Source organism: Diceros bicornis, chromosome 6 (assembly GCF_020826845.1).
Source record: "Diceros bicornis minor isolate mBicDic1 chromosome 6, mDicBic1.mat.cur, whole genome shotgun sequence".
NCBI lineage: Eukaryota > Metazoa > Chordata > Mammalia > Perissodactyla > Rhinocerotidae > Diceros > Diceros bicornis.
The window spans coordinates 25,408,400-25,430,362 of record NC_080745.1 but is presented as its reverse complement, the minus strand read 5'-3'; the positions used below and the strand labels follow the sequence as shown (position 1 = coordinate 25,430,362).

The following is a 21,963-nucleotide window of genomic DNA, read 5'->3' as shown; positions in this document are numbered from 1 at the left end:
CTGGGAGGCTCCTCGGGCCGGAGGGGGCTCAGAGGAGCGCGGGCCGGGGGGCCCTGACGCCGCGACGCCTCCCGCCGCAGGGCCCGGAGCAGCCCGATCTCCTGCGACCTCGGGAGCGAGCCGAGCGGGCGCGAGCCTGGAGACTCCCGGGATGGGGCGGGAGAGCGCCTAGACTGGCGCCCCGCCCCCCGCCCGCGGGGTGCCAGAGGCCTCTCAGGCCCTGGGCGGGCGGCAGGGCAGCGCACCGCAGGGTTTGGCTGGCCAGGCGGCGGCGGCGGCGGCGGCGGCGGCGGCGGCGGCGGCGGCGGCGGCGGCGGCGGCGGCGGCGGCGGCGGCAGGTGGAGCGCGGCGGGCCGGCGGCAGCGGGCGGGGCGGGGGGGGGGGGCGGGGCGCCGGCGGCTTGTGAGCCTCACAGGGCTCTGGGGGCGCGCGTCACAGAGCTCTGGGGGCGCGCGTCACAGGGCTCTGGGCGCGCGCCTGACAGGGGCCTGGGGGCCCGCGTCACAGGGGCCGGGGCGGCCCGGCGCGCCTTCTTAGGGGCGCCCGGCGGCGGCCCCGACGTCTACGGCCATACCACCCTGAACGCGCCCGATCTCGTCTGATCTCGGAAGCTAAGCAGGGTCGGGCCTGGTTAGTACTTGGATGGGAGACCGCCTGGGAATACCGGGTGCTGTAGGCTTTTTGCCTCCCGCCGTCTCCCTCTCCTTTTGCCACCGCCCCCAGCGCGGCTCCCTCGGCACACCGGCCGCCCCTCCGGCCTCCGCGCCCGCCCCCACCCCCACCGCTGCCCAGCTGCTGCCCGTGTGCGCGACAGCCGCCCAGGCGCGGGCAGGCTGTCGAAGCCCAGCCCTTCAACCTCGCGGCCCCCCCCACCGGGACCCCGGGCCCACTGGGGCCCGGCGTGACCCCGACTCCGCGCTCGTGGGCTCCCTGTGTCCTCGGCCTCTTCCCAGCCGCTAGGGGCCCGACAGACCCGAGCAGTTCACTCGGCCGCCCCAACCAGTTGGTAGCGTCATCGCGGTCGCGTCGCAGAGAATGGATTCCGTTCCCCCGTAGGGGGAGGGGGGGGCCAACGGATCAGAAAGCTACAAGCAGCAAATACTTCTTCCGGAGCTGAGGCACCACAGGAACCTGGTGAAGGTTTTCAGAAGACCGTCTGCAAAAGGACAGGGGAAAATGGGTTAGGGGAGCATTTCAGGCAGTTCATCCAAAACGCCACGGCTTCTGGATTTTCTGATGTTTGTGGTGTGTCTCAATCAAGTTAGTGCGTTGTTCTCACTTGTGATCTCACTCAAAATAAACGTTCGTTTCCGCCCCTGTGTCTCGACGTGTCACTTTTCATTTATTTATCTTTGTTTGTTTGTTTTTCTCAAAGAAGTCCCCTTCCCCAGTTTGATAACTTTCCGGCCCCACGTGACCGGCATCCTTTTTCTTTTTCTTCCTGGCCCTGCCTTTACTTGAAATATTGACGTTTGGCTCCTGGTGGATATCTCGCAGTCACTTTGGTTTCTAAAACATCGAAGGAAAATACCGTGAATCTGGCTGGCTGAGATGTTCCGTGTCCCCTCGCTCAGGCGCCTCGCTCTCTTCCCCCTGGTCCTGGCCCTGTCTGTCAGAGGTAGTGGAAGAGTCCCCTGAGACAACATTGCCCGAGCGGCACCGGACTCCTGAGACCGAGGCTGCGCGTCCTAGGGCCCCAGGAGTGATTGCCTGCCCCAGGGCCACTGCCTCCTTGCCTGAGGCCCAGCTCAAGCACGACCACCCTGCCGTGGGCAAGCTGCCTCTTCTGCAGAGGCTCTCTGTGTCTGTGTGTCTGTGCCGGTGGGGGTCTGTCTAGGTCGGTGTCTTGGATCCTCTCAGTGGCTCTGTCTCTCCGCTCCCTCGCGCAGGAGCTCTCCTGCGTCCCCACGGGGGGACGAGCGTGGGCGGGGTCTCAGTCTCGGTGGGGGGCGTGGGGGTAACGGTGCCCCGCCCCCCGCCCCGACGCGAACCGAGGGAGGGCGGCGGGGTTCCGCCGATGCCCTCTGGTCGCCAGGGTGGCTCGGGGTGGTTTGGGGCCCCTCGGGGCCGGCCCGGAGCAGCGGCGGCCAGGCCCCGGGCTGGGAGGCTCCTCGGGCCGGAGGGGGCTCAGAGGAGCGCGGGCCGGGGGGCCCTGACGCCGCGACGCCTCCCGCCGCAGGGCCCGGAGCAGCCCGATCTCCTGCGACCTCGGGAGCGAGCCGAGCGGGCGCGAGCCTGGAGACTCCCGGGATGGGGCGGGAGAGCGCCTAGACTGGCGCCCCGCCCCCCGCCCGCGGGGTGCCAGAGGCCTCTCAGGCCCTGGGCGGGCGGCAGGGCAGCGCACCGCAGGGTTTGGCTGGCCAGGCGGCGGCGGCGGCGGCGGCGGCGGCGGCGGCGGCGGCGGCGGCGGCGGCAGGTGGAGCGCGGCGGGCCGGCGGCAGCGGGCGGGGCGGGGGGGGGGGGGGGGGGGCGGGGCGCCGGCGGCTTGTGAGCCTCACAGGGCTCTGGGGGCGCGCGTCACAGAGCTCTGGGGGCGCGCGTCACAGGGCTCTGGGCGCGCGCCTGACAGGGGCCTGGGGGCCCGCGTCACAGGGGCCGGGGCGGCCCGGCGCGCCTTCTTAGGGGCGCCCGGCGGCGGCCCCGACGTCTACGGCCATACCACCCTGAACGCGCCCGATCTCGTCTGATCTCGGAAGCTAAGCAGGGTCGGGCCTGGTTAGTACTTGGATGGGAGACCGCCTGGGAATACCGGGTGCTGTAGGCTTTTTGCCTCCCGCCGTCTCCCTCTCCTTTTGCCACCGCCCCCAGCGCGGCTCCCTCGGCACACCGGCCGCCCCTCCGGCCTCCGCGCCCGCCCCCACCCCCACCGCTGCCCAGCTGCTGCCCGTGTGCGCGACAGCCGCCCAGGCGCGGGCAGGCTGTCGAAGCCCAGCCCTTCAACCTCGCGGCCCCCCCCACCGGGACCCCGGGCCCACTGGGGCCCGGCGTGACCCCGACTCCGCGCTCGTGGGCTCCCTGTGTCCTCGGCCTCTTCCCAGCCGCTAGGGGCCCGACAGACCCGAGCAGTTCACTCGGCCGCCCCAACCAGTTGGTAGCGTCATCGCGGTCGCGTCGGAGAGAATGGATTCCGTTCCCCCGTAGGGGGAGGGGGGGGCCAACGGATCAGAAAGCTACAAGCAGCAAATACTTCTTCCGGAGCTGAGGCACCACAGGAACCTGGTGAAGGTTTTCAGAAGACCGTCTGCAAAAGGACAGGGGAAAATGGGTTAGGGGAGCATTTCAGGCAGTTCATCCAAAACGCCACGGCTTCTGGATTTTCTGATGTTTGTGGTGTGTCTCAATCAAGTTAGTGCGTTGTTCTCACTTGTGATCTCACTCAAAATAAACGTTCGTTTCCGCCCCTGTGTCTCGACGTGTCACTTTTCATTTATTTATCTTTGTTTGTTTGTTTTTCTCAAAGAAGTCCCCTTCCCCAGTTTGATAACTTTCCGGCCCCACGTGACCGGCATCCTTTTTCTTTTTCTTCCTGGCCCTGCCTTTACTTGAAATATTGACGTTTGGCTCCTGGTGGATATCTCGCAGTCACTTTGGTTTCTAAAACATCGAAGGAAAATACCGTGAATCTGGCTGGCTGAGATGTTCCGTGTCCCCTCGCTCAGGCGCCTCGCTCTCTTCCCCCTGGTCCTGGCCCTGTCTGTCAGAGGTAGTGGAAGAGTCCCCTGAGACAACATTGCCCGAGCGGCACCGGACTCCTGAGACCGAGGCTGCGCGTCCTAGGGCCCCAGGAGTGATTGCCTGCCCCAGGGCCACTGCCTCCTTGCCTGAGGCCCAGCTCAAGCACGACCACCCTGCCGTGGGCAAGCTGCCTCTTCTGCAGAGGCTCTCTGTGTCTGTGTGTCTGTGCCGGTGGGGGTCTGTCTAGGTCGGTGTCTTGGATCCTCTCAGTGGCTCTGTCTCTCCGCTCCCTCGCGCAGGAGCTCTCCTGCGTCCCCACGGGGGGGACGAGCGTGGGCGGGGTCTCAGTCTCGGTGGGGGGCGTGGGGGTAACGGTGCCCCGCCCCCCGCCCCGACGCGAACCGAGGGAGGGCGGCGGGGTTCCGCCGATGCCCTCTGGTCGCCAGGGTGGCTCGGGGTGGTTTGGGGCCCCTCGGGGCCGGCCCGGAGCAGCGGCGGCCAGGCCCCGGGCTGGGAGGCTCCTCGGGCCGGAGGGGGCTCAGAGGAGCGCGGGCCGGGGGGCCCTGACGCCGCGACGCCTCCCGCCGCACGGCCCGGAGCAGCCCGATCTCCTGCGACCTCGGGAGCGAGCCGAGCGGGCGCGAGCCTGGAGACTCCCGGGATGGGGCGGGAGAGCGCCTAGACTGGCGCCCCGCCCCCCGCCCGCGGGGTGCCAGAGGCCTCTCAGGCCCTGGGCGGGCGGCAGGGCAGCGCACCGCAGGGTTTGGCTGGCCAGGCGGCGGCGGCGGCGGCGGCGGCGGCGGCGGCGGCGGCGGCAGGTGGAGCGCGGCGGGCCGGCGGCAGCGGGCGGGGCGGGGGGGGGGGGGGGGGGGCGGGGCGCCGGCGGCTTGTGAGCCTCACAGGGCTCTGGGGGCGCGCGTCACAGAGCTCTGGGGGCGCGCGTCACAGGGCTCTGGGCGCGCGCCTGACAGGGGCCTGGGGGCCCGCGTCACAGGGGCCGGGGCGGCCCGGCGCGCCTTCTTAGGGGCGCCCGGCGGCGGCCCCGACGTCTACGGCCATACCACCCTGAACGCGCCCGATCTCGTCTGATCTCGGAAGCTAAGCAGGGTCGGGCCTGGTTAGTACTTGGATGGGAGACCGCCTGGGAATACCGGGTGCTGTAGGCTTTTTGCCTCCCGCCGTCTCCCTCTCCTTTTGCCACCGCCCCCAGCGCGGCTCCCTCGGCACAACGGCCGCCCCTCCGGCCTCCGCGCCCGCCCCCACCCCCACCGCTGCCCAGCTGCTGCCCGTGTGCGCGACAGCCGCCCAGGCGCGGGCAGGCTGTCGAAGCCCAGCCCTTCAACCTCGCGGCCCCCCCCCACCGGGACCCCGGGCCCACTGGGGCCCGGCGTGACCCCGACTCCGCGCTCGTGGGCTCCCTGTGTCCTCGGCCTCTTCCCAGCCGCTAGGGGCCCGACAGACCCGAGCAGTTCACTCGGCCGCCCCAACCAGTTGGTAGCGTCATCGCGGTCGCGTCGCAGAGAATGGATTCCGTTCCCCCGTAGGGGGAGGGGGGGGCCAACGGATCAGAAAGCTACAAGCAGCAAATACTTCTTCCGGAGCTGAGGCACCACAGGAACCTGGTGAAGGTTTTCAGAAGACCGTCTGCAAAAGGACAGGGGAAAATGGGTTAGGGGAGCATTTCAGGCAGTTCATCCAAAACGCCACGGCTTCTGGATTTTCTGATGTTTGTGGTGTGTCTCAATCAAGTTAGTGCGTTGTTCTCACTTGTGATCTCACTCAAAATAAACGTTCGTTTCCGCCCCTGTGTCTCGACGTGTCACTTTTCATTTATTTATCTTTGTTTGTTTGTTTTTCTCAAAGAAGTCCCCTTCCCCAGTTTGATAACTTTCCGGCCCCACGTGACCGGCATCCTTTTTCTTTTTCTTCCTGGCCCTGCCTTTACTTGAAATATTGACGTTTGGCTCCTGGTGGATATCTCGCAGTCACTTTGGTTTCTAAAACATCGAAGGAAAATACCGTGAATCTGGCTGGCTGAGATGTTCCGTGTCCCCTCGCTCAGGCGCCTCGCTCTCTTCCCCCTGGTCCTGGCCCTGTCTGTCAGAGGTAGTGGAAGAGTCCCCTGAGACAACATTGCCCGAGCGGCACCGGACTCCTGAGACCGAGGCTGCGCGTCCTAGGGCCCCAGGAGTGATTGCCTGCCCCAGGGCCACTGCCTCCTTGCCTGAGGCCCAGCTCAAGCACGACCACCCTGCCGTGGGCAAGCTGCCTCTTCTGCAGAGGCTCTCTGTGTCTGTGTGTCTGTGCCGGTGGGGGTCTGTCTAGGTCGGTGTCTTGGATCCTCTCAGTGGCTCTGTCTCTCCGCTCCCTCGCGCAGGAGCTCTCCTGCGTCCCCACGGGGGGACGAGCGTGGGCGGGGTCTCAGTCTCGGTGGGGGGCGTGGGGGTAACGGTGCCCCGCCCCCCGCCCCGACGCGAACCGAGGGAGGGCGGCGGGGTTCCGCCGATGCCCTCTGGTCGCCAGGGTGGCTCGGGGTGGTTTGGGGCCCCTCGGGGCCGGCCCGGAGCAGCGGCGGCCAGGCCCCGGGCTGGGAGGCTCCTCGGGCCGGAGGGGGCTCAGAGGAGCGCGGGCCGGGGGGCCCTGACGCCGCGACGCCTCCCGCCGCAGGGCCCGGAGCAGCCCGATCTCCTGCGACCTCGGGAGCGAGCCGAGCGGGCGCGAGCCTGGAGACTCCCGGGATGGGGCGGGAGAGCGCCTAGACTGGCGCCCCGCCCCCCGCCCGCGGGGTGCCAGAGGCCTCTCAGGCCCTGGGCGGGCGGCAGGGCAGCGCACCGCAGGGTTTGGCTGGCCAGGCGGCGGCGGCGGCGGCGGCGGCGGCGGCGGCGGCGGCGGCGGCGGCGGCGGCAGGTGGAGCGCGGCGGGCCGGCGGCAGCGGGCGGGGCGGGGGGGGGGGGGGGGGGCGGGGCGCCGGCGGCTTGTGAGCCTCACAGGGCTCTGGGGGCGCGCGTCACAGAGCTCTGGGGGCGCGCGTCACAGGGCTCTGGGCGCGCGCCTGACAGGGGCCTGGGGGCCCGCGTCACAGGGGCCGGGGCGGCCCGGCGCGCCTTCTTAGGGGCGCCCGGCGGCGGCCCCGACGTCTACGGCCATACCACCCTGAACGCGCCCGATCTCGTCTGATCTCGGAAGCTAAGCAGGGTCGGGCCTGGTTAGTACTTGGATGGGAGACCGCCTGGGAATACCGGGTGCTGTAGGCTTTTTGCCTCCCGCCGTCTCCCTCTCCTTTTGCCACCGCCCCCAGCGCGGCTCCCTCGGCACACCGGCCGCCCCTCCGGCCTCCGCGCCCGCCCCCACCCCCACCGCTGCCCAGCTGCTGCCCGTGTGCGCGACAGCCGCCCAGGCGCGGGCAGGCTGTCGAAGCCCAGCCCTTCAACCTCGCGGCCCCCCCCCACCGGGACCCCGGGCCCACTGGGGCCCGGCGTGACCCCGACTCCGCGCTCGTGGGCTCCCTGTGTCCTCGGCCTCTTCCCAGCCGCTAGGGGCCCGACAGACCCGAGCAGTTCACTCGGCCGCCCCAACCAGTTGGTAGCGTCATCGCGGTCGCGTCGGAGAGAATGGATTCCGTTCCCCCGTAGGGGGAGGGGGGGGCCAACGGATCAGAAAGCTACAAGCAGCAAATACTTCTTCCGGAGCTGAGGCACCACAGGAACCTGGTGAAGGTTTTCAGAAGACCGTCTGCAAAAGGACAGGGGAAAATGGGTTAGGGGAGCATTTCAGGCAGTTCATCCAAAACGCCACGGCTTCTGGATTTTCTGATGTTTGTGGTGTGTCTCAATCAAGTTAGTGCGTTGTTCTCACTTGTGATCTCACTCAAAATAAACGTTCGTTTCCGCCCCTGTGTCTCGACGTGTCACTTTTCATTTATTTATCTTTGTTTGTTTGTTTTTCTCAAAGAAGTCCCCTTCCCCAGTTTGATAACTTTCCGGCCCCACGTGACCGGCATCCTTTTTCTTTTTCTTCCTGGCCCTGCCTTTACTTGAAATATTGACGTTTGGCTCCTGGTGGATATCTCGCAGTCACTTTGGTTTCTAAAACATCGAAGGAAAATACCGTGAATCTGGCTGGCTGAGATGTTCCGTGTCCCCTCGCTCAGGCGCCTCGCTCTCTTCCCCCTGGTCCTGGCCCTGTCTGTCAGAGGTAGTGGAAGAGTCCCCTGAGACAACATTGCCCGAGCGGCACCGGACTCCTGAGACCGAGGCTGCGCGTCCTAGGGCCCCAGGAGTGATTGCCTGCCCCAGGGCCACTGCCTCCTTGCCTGAGGCCCAGCTCAAGCACGACCACCCTGCCGTGGGCAAGCTGCCTCTTCTGCAGAGGCTCTCTGTGTCTGTGTGTCTGTGCCGGTGGGGGTCTGTCTAGGTCGGTGTCTTGGATCCTCTCAGTGGCTCTGTCTCTCCGCTCCCTCGCGCAGGAGCTCTCCTGCGTCCCCACGGGGGGGACGAGCGTGGGCGGGGTCTCAGTCTCGGTGGGGGGCGTGGGGGTAACGGTGCCCCGCCCCCCGCCCCGACGCGAACCGAGGGAGGGCGGCGGGGTTCCGCCGATGCCCTCTGGTCGCCAGGGTGGCTCGGGGTGGTTTGGGGCCCCTCGGGGCCGGCCCGGAGCAGCGGCGGCCAGGCCCCGGGCTGGGAGGCTCCTCGGGCCGGAGGGGGCTCAGAGGAGCGCGGGCCGGGGGGCCCTGACGCCGCGACGCCTCCCGCCGCACGGCCCGGAGCAGCCCGATCTCCTGCGACCTCGGGAGCGAGCCGAGCGGGCGCGAGCCTGGAGACTCCCGGGATGGGGCGGGAGAGCGCCTAGACTGGCGCCCCGCCCCCCGCCCGCGGGGTGCCAGAGGCCTCTCAGGCCCTGGGCGGGCGGCAGGGCAGCGCACCGCAGGGTTTGGCTGGCCAGGCGGCGGCGGCGGCGGCGGCGGCGGCGGCGGCGGCGGCGGCAGGTGGAGCGCGGCGGGCCGGCGGCAGCGGGCGGGGCGGGGGGGGGGGGGGGGGGCGGGGCGCCGGCGGCTTGTGAGCCTCACAGGGCTCTGGGGGCGCGCGTCACAGAGCTCTGGGGGCGCGCGTCACAGGGCTCTGGGCGCGCGCCTGACAGGGGCCTGGGGGCCCGCGTCACAGGGGCCGGGGCGGCCCGGCGCGCCTTCTTAGGGGCGCCCGGCGGCGGCCCCGACGTCTACGGCCATACCACCCTGAACGCGCCCGATCTCGTCTGATCTCGGAAGCTAAGCAGGGTCGGGCCTGGTTAGTACTTGGATGGGAGACCGCCTGGGAATACCGGGTGCTGTAGGCTTTTTGCCTCCCGCCGTCTCCCTCTCCTTTTGCCACCGCCCCCAGCGCGGCTCCCTCGGCACACCGGCCGCCCCTCCGGCCTCCGCGCCCGCCCCCACCCCCACCGCTGCCCAGCTGCTGCCCGTGTGCGCGACAGCCGCCCAGGCGCGGGCAGGCTGTCGAAGCCCAGCCCTTCAACCTCGCGGCCCCCCCCACCGGGACCCCGGGCCCACTGGGGCCCGGCGTGACCCCGACTCCGCGCTCGTGGGCTCCCTGTGTCCTCGGCCTCTTCCCAGCCGCTAGGGGCCCGACAGACCCGAGCAGTTCACTCGGCCGCCCCAACCAGTTGGTAGCGTCATCGCGGTCTCGTGGGAGAGAATGGATTCCGTTCCCCCGTGGGGGGGGGGGTGGAGCCCAACGGATCAGAAAGCTACAAGCAGCAAATACTTCTTCCGGAGCTGAGGCACCACAGGAGCCTGGTGAAGGTTTTCAGAAGACCGTCTGCAAAAGGACAGGGGAAAATGGGTTAGGGGAGCATTTCAGGCAGTTCATCCAAAACGCCACGGCTTCTGGATTTTCTGATGTTTGTGGTGTGTCTCAATCAAGTTAGTGCGTTGTTCTCACTTGTGATCTCACTCAAAATAAACGTTCGTTTCCGCACCTGTGTCTCGACGTGTCACTTTTCATTTATTTATCTTTGTTTGTTTGTTTTTCTCAAAGAAGTCCCCTTCCCCAGTTTGATAACTTTCCGGCCCCACGTGACCGGCATCCTTTTTTTTTTTTTTTCCGATCTTCCTGCCTATCTTTAAAATGTTGATTTTTCTTCCTCGTGTGTATCTTGCATTCATTTTATTTTTTGAAACATTGAATCAAAATTCTATGAATCTTGATGGCTGAGATGTTCCGTGTCCCCTTACTCAGGTGCCCCCCTTTCTTCTCCCTGGTCCTGGCCCTGTCTGTCACAGATGGTTGAGAAGCCCTCTGAGATAAGATTTATTTTAAATATCTTTGTCACAATTGACATCTTCCCATCAGTGAATTACTTTATATTTGTTATTTCCCAGGGATTTCCATTAGCTTACTAATTAAACACAACAAGAAAATCAAAGAAATAATTCTTAAGTACATCCTCTCAAGTTATACAACCTGTTCTACGCAATATTGTCTTTTGTGTTAAAACTGTTGTCCTTCGGCCGTGTCCTAGTCAGAAGCAGCCTTGCAGTGCCCTCTGGTGGCCACCTGAGAAATGGTAGGAGTGCTGCTGGGCTCCCTGGTTTTGTCAGGTGAAGAAGGCATCTTGAAACTTTAGCGATCTTTGCAGGATTGCTATCAGACCAAAATAAATTCTGTAAGATTCACTGTTTTGTGGGTGGAAGTCATTGTCTTGTCACTTCACGCTATGAAACTATAGGCGTCTTCCAAACGCAGTATTTCAGGTCGTGTTACTGAGCGCCTGAGTACGGCCCTAGGTTTCACAGAAAACAGACGAGGCACCTGCCTCCCAGGACCCACAGGGGTTGGGACGAGAAAACCGCTCTACATCGCACAGCCTTACATCTGTTTGAAGAAAATAGTGTATCACAACAAAGCACATTCATAGAAACTTTCTGATTAAACAATCAAACATTTTAGGAAGTGGGAAAACTATTACTCAACACATTTGTATACTTTCATTTAAATTTAGATATATAGTTTTTCCAGAAATTGGATCGCCCTATATTCCTACTTACTGTTCATTTAGTATGAATAATTATTCCTGCCCTTTAATACTGTTGAATATATTATTTCAACGGTTGCATAGTATTCCTCATTATATTTTGTACATAATTGACTGCTTCTATGGTTCCTGCTGCCATCTTCCTCCAACCACCATATGTTGATTACGTCTGAAAGTGGAGTTCAATTGCCATGAGCTCTAGACAGCTTCCAAATCTAGAATTATTCACTGAACTTCCAGAGCACTTTGACTTTCTCCTTTTCTCTTAGGATGGCAGGCACTTCATACCACGTCTCATCTCCTTCTTTAGATTGGGAACTTCTTCCAGGCCAGGATGCTGCTTGATCCATCCTCCATCCAACTCCTAGCCCAGTGCTTGGCATATGGTGAAAACTCAGTAAAGATTTGAGAAACACAATAAATCTAAATGAGTTAGTCCTTGATGCAGAGAACCTTAATCGTCCATCAAAATCCATTCTCCGATCCTTGGGGCACACAGCTGGACTCCATTATCCTGCCTGCCTTGGGGCCATATGACCCTGTCTCTGACAATGGAAGACGAAAGGAACTGCTGTGTGCCATTCTAGACCTGGCTGATAAAATCCTCCCGCATTCGTTTCTTTATGTTCTTTCCCCTGATGCTGATGGATGCAGATGTGGATGATGTCCTAGGGATGGAGAAGGCACGTGGTGGAAGAGCTGTGGGTTCCTGAAGGACTACGTGAAGGAGTGTGGTCTCTCCAATGTGAACACCCATCTGCACTGTATATAGGACAATATATAGTGATACGCTACTGAAATTTGGGGAGTTATTTGGTAATTCAGCATAACCTAATATACCCATGAAAGGTTTAAATCACAGGATTAAGTTAACTAGTTGTCAATCTAGCACATTTAAAATGACCAAAGGCACTTTGGCTCTAACAACTGAGCTGGTCAGGGGTAGGATGGGTCCCCTTATCTATTCACTCAGCAACCGTGCCCTGACCACTCAAATAGTGCCGGTGCTGGAAAACCCACCAAGGCCCCTGCCCTCAAGGAGCTGACAAACTGGAGGGGAAGATGGATAAAACCATGAAAACAAATGAATGAAAAGAGCAAATGCTGTATGGAAAAACAGCAGGTGCAACAATAGAGTGCTGGGCTCCACTAGGTGAGGGGTCTAGAAAGGATGCATGGAGGTGACATTTGTATTTCCAGCAGCAGGCCAAGAAGGAGCCAGCCCTGCACAAACCTGGGGATAGTTAGCCTGGCAGAAGGCACGACGGTGAGGACACTTGGAGGCAGAAGTGAGTTTGGCCAGAGAGGAGGTTAGACTGGAGGCCAGTGTGGCTAGAGGGAGCTTAGGAGGAAAGCAGGGGAGGAGGGAGGAGGAGGGGGCAAGGCCAAGGCCTAGAGCAGGAGAACAGTGTTAGCGATCTATCGCCATTGCTGTGTGATAACATTTCTCCGAACATAGTGGCTTAACCAGCAAACATTTATAATCTCACAGTTTCACTGGACCAGGAGTCCGGCAGCACTCAGCTGGGTGCTTCTGCCAGAGTCTCTCAGGAGGTTGGGCTGTGGTCTCAACTGAGGCGGGATCTGCTTCACTCAGGATCTGATGTACTCGGGGGTATTAACAGGACTCTGTTTGGATGGAAGGCCTGAGTTCCTCTCTGTCTGTTGGTCTCCCTCAGCGCAAGGCCACGTGGGCCTCTCTATCTCCAGTCACAACACAGAGGTTTGTTCCCCAGAGTGAGGGATCTGAGAGAGAGAGGTCTGAGTGAGCAGTGGTCAGGCACTGACTGTTTATACCCAAATCTTGGAAGTGGCATTGGATCACTTTGCGTCTTCTATGGAATAGAAGTGAGTCACTAAGTCCAGTCCACATTCAAGGGGAGGGGATGACACAAGGATGTGTCCCCCAGGAGGTGGGGATCATGGAGACCCGCTGAGGGGAGAAGGTGAATACCCGAGAGGGTCAGTGCTTTGCCCAGAATCACAGACTGGAGAGAAGGTGGAGCCGGGTACAAACCCAGCTCTGTGTCCTCCAAGTGGGGCCCTGGCTGCACCCAGGCCTTCTCGGGGGGACTCTGGAACAGGCTGTGCAGGTGTAACTGTGTAAGATATGGAGATGGCCTGGGGGCAAGGGGAGCATTCGGCAGCCTAGACGGGCATCTGGCAGTTCTTGTCTGAGGAGGAGCCCAGGTCAGGGCACCCCCTGAGTGTACCCTTGTCCAAGTCACACCCAGGGTGGAGGGAGCCGGGGCCACTGTTATGCTGAGCTCATGCTTATGCAGTTCTGAATCTAATCCTTCACTGGATAATGGGGAAACTGAGGTCCGTAGAGAGGCAGGGACTGGCCCGAGGCACACGACAGGCAGAGTCCAGGCGGAAGGGCATGTTCTCACCTTCCTTGTAGACCAGGGCTCGAACAGCTCCCATAGGTTTGCTTTGGAAATTAGAAACTCTAAGATCTGGGAAGCTCTTGCCCATCCCCCCCTGTGTGGGGGTCATTTTCTTTTGGGCATCCAGGACATGAGCACTCATACACACACACACACACACAGTGACCTTAGATGTGAGGACTATGGGGTGGGATCAGAAGAGGAGCAGACACAGGAGAGGTGAAAAGAGGAAGAGAAAAAACGTTGGAGGCATTACCTACATGTGACACCACTCCTTCAACTTTATCGGTATTATCCCACATATGCCTGATGACATCCTTAGGAAGCACATGCTAGAATAATCTCCATTGTGCAGATGGGAGACAGATAGGCCCTGAGAGGCACAGTGACTTATCCAGGATCGAGAGCAGGTAAGAATGATGAGTTGCGTCTGAACCCAGGTCTCAAAGCTGGGCCCCTGGCTGCACCCAGATCTTCCCAGGGCCCTGAGGAAAGGGGTGTGTTGGTGTAACTGTGCACAGATACAGTGTTACCTGGAGAAGGTGGGGGAGCAATCAGCAGCCCAGAGGGCTGTTTGGATAGGTGTTATCCGAGGAGGGGACTCCAGGAAGTGAAGTCACTTCCTTGGTAATAGACCCCAATAGAACTTGGAACTCCTGTAACCAGGCACCCACATCCTAGTGACAGCCTCACATTCAGCTCACTTTGCTGGAGATGTTTGATCGTGAAAGATGTTCTCCTGCTGTATCCCCACTTACTGGGGCTCTGGCTTCAGAAACCCCTGAGTGAGAGTCTTTTCAGATGCTGCAGACATTGGCTCAACTTTCACCCCCGATGCCTCTGGACATTTTCCAGAGATCCCCTAAGGTAACACAAGACAGCCTGGGTCGGGCCAATCCAGGCCAGGCCACCTCTGTGAGCCCTCCCTGGGCAGCCCCCATCCCCTCCTCTTCAGTGTGGGGGGAAGAGGGACATGTGGGGAGGGCCTATCCTGGGCAGGAACAGGTTGGTGGGTGGTTGATAAGCTGGTGGTCCTGTCATGTTCACACCCCAGGTCAGAGCTGGCAGGAGGAAAGGGGATTCCTGAGGTGCCCCTTATCTACACCAACGGAAATCCAAGGCCCTCAGGCTGTCATCTCTTTTCCCTCTTTGGTGGAGGTCTGTGCAGACTGTGCTGTGTGTGTTTCTGGAGTGGAGAGAGTCACATGGGTGTGAGAGCCAGCAAAGGCAGCCAGACAGGGCTTTAAGGCTCCCGCTGTACTGCCAGGCACTGTCTTTACAGAGCTCCACACAGGGGCTGATTGACGGGGTCCTCTACTCCATCTCCCTGAGGAGAGGAAGGCACCCCACACCACCAACAGAGTCCAGTGCTGGCTCAGAGTGAATGCAGATGCTGAGGAGACCCCACACCCATGGCCCCCATACAGCCAAAGGGGGCCCCAGGTCCCAGAACACCCTGATACTCCCATGGGCTCCCTCCTAGAGCCCTGCTTCCCCAAAAACTTGAGTCCCCATCTCCTCCCCCAACCCACCCTCACTGCCAAGCCCCTGTCTTGGCCAAACGCAAAGTCACTGTACACATACTTGTAGGAACATCAGAAAAGAGGCTTTATACTATTTTACCTCATGTTCAGACAAGAGTATTTTTTCATCTTTCTACAGTTTTCCAGTTTTAACTCCCATCCCCAGGTGTCCATGTTTGTCTGACAGTCCTTCCATGCCTTCTCCAGGTAGTACACATCATCATGAGTAGTAGGGATGCTTTTACCCAAAAGGACATGCTGGTCATGGTATTGAGTCTGTTGCTCTGCAACTTGCTGTCTCGAGGACACGTCCCTGGGGCCCATCCAGGTCAGGGGCTGGGGCATCCTTGGGCTGCACAACATTCCAGAAGGGAGAGTGGTCACCACAGCGATTCAGCCCTTCACTGATGTGGACCTTCTGTTGCCATTTCATCAGTGCTGCACTGACCATCCTGCATGACCTGCCATCCCACTCCCTCCCACGCCAGGGAAGCCTCTGTGTTCTCGTCTCCACAGTGGGTTGTTTGTCGGGACTCATGTGGATGATGCTGTTAACACAGGAAGGTGCTGTCAACGCTCCGCTAACAAACTGACCTGAGATACTAATATATTTTCTTGTTCCCCACCTCAAATTCTAATTTTAATGCCAAGAACTTTTTTCCTCCTGCTGGCACTCCTGCCCCGCCTCTTCCCACAGGTCACTGAGGGCTTGGGGGTTCCATCTGAGCTCCTGCCCCCAACCCTCCTGGTGTCCATGGTGCTGCTCTGACTGCACATCCCTCCTCTATCCCACCACAGGTGAAAATGCATCAACAGAGAACAGGAATGAGAGCCGCATGGTGTGGACTGTCCAGGCAGGGACTCTGCAGAAGCTACTGGAGCACCTGGTGCCTGCCTTCCTGGGCAGCGACGCTGACCTATGTCCCCACCTTCCTGGGCACCTGCAGAGCATTTGCCACCACCTGACAGGTGCTGAGCCTGCTGTTTAAAAGGTGAGCGCCCTGCGCCTCCACAGTACAGTGGTGACTCGGCACCTACTAGCTGTGAGTCTTCAGAATGTCACTACACCTCTCTGAGCCTCAGTTTGCTCCTCTGCACAAAGGGGTGAATAGAGGGTCAACCTCCCAAGGTTACTGCAGGGACTAGTGGGGTCCTCATGGAAAGTGCTTTCCGGGTGCCTAGCCCTGTGGACAGGTCTGTTGGAGGGGCTGTGGTTGTGCTAACTGACCATTTTCCTCTTCCCCCTGACGAAGCCTCTGCCTCATCCCTCACTGTCCCCATGGCCTTGGGCTGAGCTCTTTTTCCATTTGAAAAGGAGATTTGAGATTCCAGCTAGGGGAGCTCTGTCCTGGGTAAAGCCAGAGCAGGGATCCCTGGGGGTGAGTAGGGTTCCCCCGCCCGGCCCACTCAGACATCTGTGACGGGGCTGGTTCGAACCCCTGCATTCGTTAAATCTGTAGGAAGCCCCACTAGGTGCAGGCACTTTTCTAGGCACTGACCATAATCCAGTGCACAGCTCAGACAACACCCCTGCCCTCCAGGGCTCCCTCCTAGTCGTGAGTCAGACAGTCACCCTAGACCTCACAGGCAGGTACTGTCCACAGTCCAGTCCACGTGACGCCCTCCTGGCCTCCTCTAGACATGGATGCATCCTCCCTTATTCTGATGTGGATGGCGGACCCCTGGACCAACTGAAAAAGTGAGTGGGCTTTGATCAAGAAGCAGGGCTTCCCCTCTCCACAGAACTGTGAGGGGAGTGGGGGCCTGTGAATCGAGGGTGCTGGCAGCACCCGGCATCCCACACATCCTGTGATTCCTGCGGGAGGGCAGAGCTCTGAGGGCTTCTCCTAGAAAAGAAGAAAGCTGTCCTAGAGAGCTGTGCACGGGGCTTTGGGTGCTGTGGGAGAGTGGGGGATAGGGCTGGAGGACGGAATCAACCCCTAGGAGAATCCACGCCCGTCCCCTCCCCATCCCAGCCCTGCCTCCACCCCTTTCCTGGGACCCAGAACAGGGGGTGTGGGAAGCATCCTGCTCACTAATCTGGTAGAACCTCAACACTGGGTGCTCAGCTGGCGCTCAGGGGACTCAGTGAGGGCTCAGGAGCAGCTGAACCCCATCCTGTGAGAGATTAGTGTCAATGGGAGGAGGAGACCCACATGGGGCACCTAGTGAATCAGGCTGCGCGTAGGCACAGGGGCTAAAGTTTGAGTTATTAGGAGGGTCCTGGGAGGCCTGGGCAAGAGAGTCTGTTTGTTCCTTCATTGGTCATATACCCTTGGAGTGCCTACTGTGCGCCAGTGAGTGCAATGAACAGAGCAGACTCCACATCGCTGCCCTCATGGAGGTGACATTCCAGTGGCAGGGGGCAGGGAGACAGACAGAGGAGTGTGTCAGGCTTCCCTAAGGAAGAGCAGAGATGATCACACTGCTGATCAAGGGCTTTCACTGCAAAGGCTTTTTGCAGCTCCTCCTGGTGCCCAGGCCTGTCTCTGCCAGGACGGCCAGATTGGAGGTGGAGAAGGAGTAGGACTAGCCTCTGGACAGCCAGGAGCAGGAGACACAGGATCCCAGGCCCCCACAGGGGAGCCCTGGAGGGGCAGCATGGAAGGAAAGGCCAGTCCTCTGACCCTGCTGCCCACCTGTCTATCCTCAGGGCCATCTCCTCCATACTGGATGCCTAGCTGGACCAGTACTCTGAGGATTTCTGTCAGCTCCCAGAATTTCCCTGCCTGAAGGTACATTGGGCTCAGCATGCCAGGCTTGGACCTGGAGCACCATGCCCTCCTTCTCCTCTCACAGCTGGAACACCTTGAGCCTACTGAGGCAGAGACTGAGGGTGAGGAGGACTTGGGGTGGGTGATGTGGGTGTGTGTGGAGGGGATGGGCTGGGCCACACAGAGCAGAGCCTCCAGAGGCTGGGGTTGGGCCAGGAGCAATAAGCAGGCTCAGATCACTATTCCCATGGACTCCAGTCTGGGAAGATTTCCCGGGGATTGGTTCTTGGACTAAGACAACATTGATTGGTATGAGAGGTTTCCTTTATTTGGAAGGGACATGGGAGCCAGTCATGTTGACGGTATTTTCTCTTCTTGGAGCTACAGCGCCAGCTCCAGAGCAAGATCCAGAACCACTTCAAGAGCTAGGACCAGCTCCAACTCTAGGAGACACAGGTTCAAATCCAGAGCCAGAACAGGCTAAAGCCACAGCTCTCATGCAAGTTCAAGGGCTAGAACAATCGCCTGTATCATCTCAGCAACCAGTCTCAGCTCCTGAGCTGCAGCACCAGAGAATTCCTTGCCCTCCCCTATCTTTATTTTTATTTTTTGGTGAGGAAGATCGGCTCTGAACTAACATCCATTGCCAACATTCCTCTTTTCCTGAGGAAGATTAGCCCCGAGCTAACATCTGTGCCCATCCTCCTCTATTTTGTATATGGGATGCCGCCACAGCATAGCTTGATGAGCCCTGCGTCAGTCTGCGCCCAGGATCTGAACCTGCGAACCAAGGGCCGCCGAAGTGGGGCACGTTCACTTAACTGCTACGTCACCGGGCCGGCCCACATTTTTAAATTTTTGTTTTTATCTTACATATACTTAATGGTTTCTTATATTTTATCTTATAATATTCACTAAAATAAATTTTAACTATTTGATCCTTTTAAATTGTACATTTAAGTGGCATGAAGTACACTCACAATGTTGCCCAACCGTGACTGCTCTCTAAGCCAAGAACATTTTCATCAAGGAGAAAGCCTGTACCCATGAATCAGTCAGTCCTCCTTCCTCTCAGCCCCAGTTCTGGCAACCACTGATCTTCTTTCTGTCTCTATGGATTTACCTGTTCTGGATTTTTCATATAAATGGAATCTTAAAACATGTGGCCTTTTGTGTCTGGCCATGTAATGTATGAGGGGAGTGACTAAAAATTTTTTTTTTGTTTTCAATAAAAATAATTTTCTATTAACAAGGAAAATCCCTGATAGATCAAAGATTATGTATAAAAAAATGAAGCCCCAATATTAAATATTTTCATTATCGTGAGATAGGGACCACTTTTATAAATATGACACGAGCTGGAAACCATAAGGGAAATGTCTAGGGAAGGGAGACACTTTTAACATCTTTTCTTTTTCTGGATGGGCCATGTTTAAATTTTTCGAATGTGCATATTACAAAAATATTAAAACCACATATTGTTTCCATTTATTACTAATATATTATGTAATAAAATACATTATATAGTTTTTTAAGGTTTTAGACAGATAATGTTTATTTAGTAAAATAATGATTTAAATATGAATAAGAAGAAACATATACTCTTTCTACCAAGAAATAACAAGTGGTCACCATCTTTCCAGTCCTTTCTCTTTAAGTGCAGTAGGGTGTAGGGGGTGGGGTGGGGAGGATCCCAGAGCCCTGCTCTTCCACAGCCTGATGTCCCCACAGGTGGACATGCACAGTCAGTCCTGTCCCCTTGTGTGCTCCCAGTAGCCACGTGTCACAATTTACTCAGCACTCCCAGCTGTGAACAACTGGGTAATTTCCAATTTTTGACTCTCATCATTGTACTGAGGGTACCTCTTTGTCCACAAATCTCTATTTTTTTAGCACTGATCCCTAGGAATGGAATTTCTGGAACCCAATTTATACGCATTTTTTAGGTGTTGGCTGCAGTTTCCAATATCTACGATTTCTTTACGAAGTTTGAGCCTTGTTTGGGATAGCAGGGACTCCAGAGACACTGGAGGTGACACCTGAAGGAGGGAGGTAGACAAGCCAGGAGTGAGGCCATCAGGGTACCTGGGAGTGACCCAGGGAGCAGGGAAGGGCCAGCCCAGTCCCCCTCCCTCAGGTGTCCTCCCCCACAGCATCCCCTGCTCCATGTCCTGAAACACACCTCTCTCAGGCCCCTTCTCATGACACACCCCAGGTCCCGGCCCAGGCCGTCCCAGCCCCACCTGCTCCACAACTCAGCTTCTGAGCAAAGCAGCCAGGCCCTGCTTCTAGGCCAGTGGAGGGAGCAGGCCAGGTCTCTCCTTCCTGCCCACTCCCCCTCCCCCTGGCTGGGCCCCTTTCTCTTCAGGAAGGAACCTCTAGGGGCAGGTCAGGGAGTTATAGACACCACCTTGAATGTGTTCATCCAGATGAAGTTTTTAGTTGCAACAGCAAGGGCCACTTGAGCTTGTGTGAGCATAAGAGACATTTACAAAGTGCATCAGGTGCTCGTGGAAGCTGCGGATAGATAGAGACTCACCAGGGGCTTTGGCACTGGGCAGAGCCTCTAACACCCCTCAGGCTCCTCCAGTGGTGACCCCCTGCCCCTTGCCAGCCCCCAACGTCAGTATCTCCCATGTTCAGCTTCTGTGAGGGAGGGGGCTCTACTTCCTGCTAAAGACCCCAAATGAAAAGAGGGGAGCCCTCACCTCCCTTAAAGTAAGGTCAGGGGGAGTCCACTTTGTCTGAGGCTGTGAGGAGGCCATGTCAGCAAGCTCTTTGTGCTCTGCTGAGAGATGGAGCCCTCCAATCAGAGAACACAGGTCCTGAAAGGGGGGAAACTCGGGGCTCTCCCTAGAGGAAGAGAGAGAAGCTCCACTGAACAGTGAGCAGCTGAGAGTGGAGAGCAGGGAGGACTAAGCGGAAGGGCTGCCATGGGCTGGGGCAGTGACGTAATGGTGAGGGGCACGGGCTCTGTGTTGGTCTGTAGGAAGTGGCCGGCATTTATCCCACTGATGTTTCCATCAAAACACAAATTCTCGGGCCGGCCCCATGGCGTAGTGGTTGTGTGTGCACACTCCGCTGCTGGCGGCCCAGGTTCGGATCCTGGGTGCACACTGATGCACCACTTGTTAGGCCATGCTGTGGCAGCGTCCCACATAAAGTGGAGGAAGATCGGCATGGATGTTAGCTCAGGGCCAGTCTTCCTCAGCAAAAAGAGGAGGATTGGCATGGATGTTAGCTCAGGGCTGATCTTCCTCACAAAATAAATAAATAAATAAATAAATTCTCCTCCAGGAAATGCTTTCAATACCGACTACTAAAAGGACACCAGGACACCTGGTGGCCATGGTGGCCATGGAGCCTAAGATGCCCTGTACTAATGATTGCACAGGTGGGGTGTGGAAGGTGGGTCCCACGGAGCTCAGGGCAGCTCACCGTGGCTGCCTTGGAAGGGGAGAGCCCCTTCACTGGATGCCCCATCATTTGGCCCAAGAGGCAGATGACACAATTCAGAAAGCTCCAGAGTACAGTTCTCAACACTCAGGACAGTGGCTGTAGACAGACATAAGGACAGGAGCTGTGGGTAATGTCTGGTTCCAGGGCTAGCCTGGGCCTGATGGGGTGAGCCCCAGTGCTGTCTGTGGGAGCCCAACCGAGGGACATCCCACCCAAACCAGAGGGTGGAAAGCTTTCTGGAGGAACAATTGAGTCAGAGGGAGGTGCACCTGCCAGGCAGAGGGCACAGAGTGAGCAGAGGCAGGAGCCCATGGCAGCTGTGGGCTCACAGTGGTATACCATCATCAGGTACAGCTAAGGATTACTAAGTTCTTACCAGGATCTCTTATCTGGACGTGAATCATCTCACTGAATCCCCACAACAATTCTATGAAGGAGATAGAAATACCTACCCTCTTTGCCTGATGAGGAAACTGAGGCTTAAAGACACTGCCCCCTTCTATGCTCTACAGAGAGGCAGAGGCAGGATTTGAATTCAGTGCTTGAAAACCCCCACGGGGCCCACCTGCAAAGACACTGCATCCAGATGCTATAGGAAGGACCTCTCACCTCTGAAGCTACATGAAACTTTCTTTCTGGTGCCCAGAGAGAAACCTCCTCCTGCCCAAGGATTGGCTGGTCTTGGTACAGGGAGATCCCACATTGCCCAGGGCTGGCCATCCCGGCCAACACGCCAAGCTCAGACACTGACCCCTGAGTGCAGTGAGGTCTCAAGGCCTAGGGGATTGGATCTGGAGGAATTCTGGACCCCTGAGTTTCAGGGAGGAGCATTGGGGGTGGGGCACGGCACCCAAGGACAGAGACTGCAGTTGTAGTCCCCGCTCAGCCTCTTTCTAGCTGGGTGACCCCAGGCAAGGCTCTAAGCCTCAGTGACCCCGTCTCTAAAATGGACAAAGTAAATGGAATTGTTTAATGTGTTGTTGGGAGAATTATTTGAGAAATGACTTGTGCAGTTCTTGCCTGGTGCCTGGAGCACAGTAAGAGCCACAGGGAAAGGCAAGTCATGTTGGTGACTATTTATCCAATGTATCTGTTTTTTCTTTTGTTGATTTTGGCGTCATCCTTGAGGAACAGATGCTAAATCCAAGGTCATGAACATTTTCTCCTGTTTTCTTC

General features: G+C 58.7%; 5 non-coding genes across 5 annotated transcripts; all 5 read left to right on the top strand.

Moving 5' to 3' along the window:
• The first annotated feature begins 560 nt into the window (after nt 1–560).
• Nucleotides 561–679, top strand: LOC131407810 (5S ribosomal RNA). The gene has a single exon (XR_009220673.1). It is a non-coding gene; the product is annotated as a 5S ribosomal RNA (ribosomal RNA).
• Nucleotides 680–2,645: 1,966 nt separating this feature from the next.
• On the top strand, nt 2,646–2,764 carry LOC131407799 (5S ribosomal RNA). Its single transcript, XR_009220662.1, has one exon. It is a non-coding gene; the product is annotated as a 5S ribosomal RNA (ribosomal RNA).
• Nucleotides 2,765–4,722: 1,958 nt separating this feature from the next.
• LOC131407787 (5S ribosomal RNA) lies at nt 4,723–4,841 on the top strand. Its single transcript, XR_009220651.1, has one exon. It is a non-coding gene; the product is annotated as a 5S ribosomal RNA (ribosomal RNA).
• A 1,969-nt stretch (nt 4,842–6,810) lies between these two features.
• LOC131407767 (5S ribosomal RNA) lies at nt 6,811–6,929 on the top strand. Its single transcript, XR_009220632.1, has one exon. It is a non-coding gene; the product is annotated as a 5S ribosomal RNA (ribosomal RNA).
• A 1,958-nt stretch (nt 6,930–8,887) lies between these two features.
• On the top strand, nt 8,888–9,006 carry LOC131407653 (5S ribosomal RNA). Its single transcript, XR_009220528.1, has one exon. It is a non-coding gene; the product is annotated as a 5S ribosomal RNA (ribosomal RNA).
• The last annotated feature ends 12,957 nt before the right edge of the window (nt 9,007–21,963 follow it).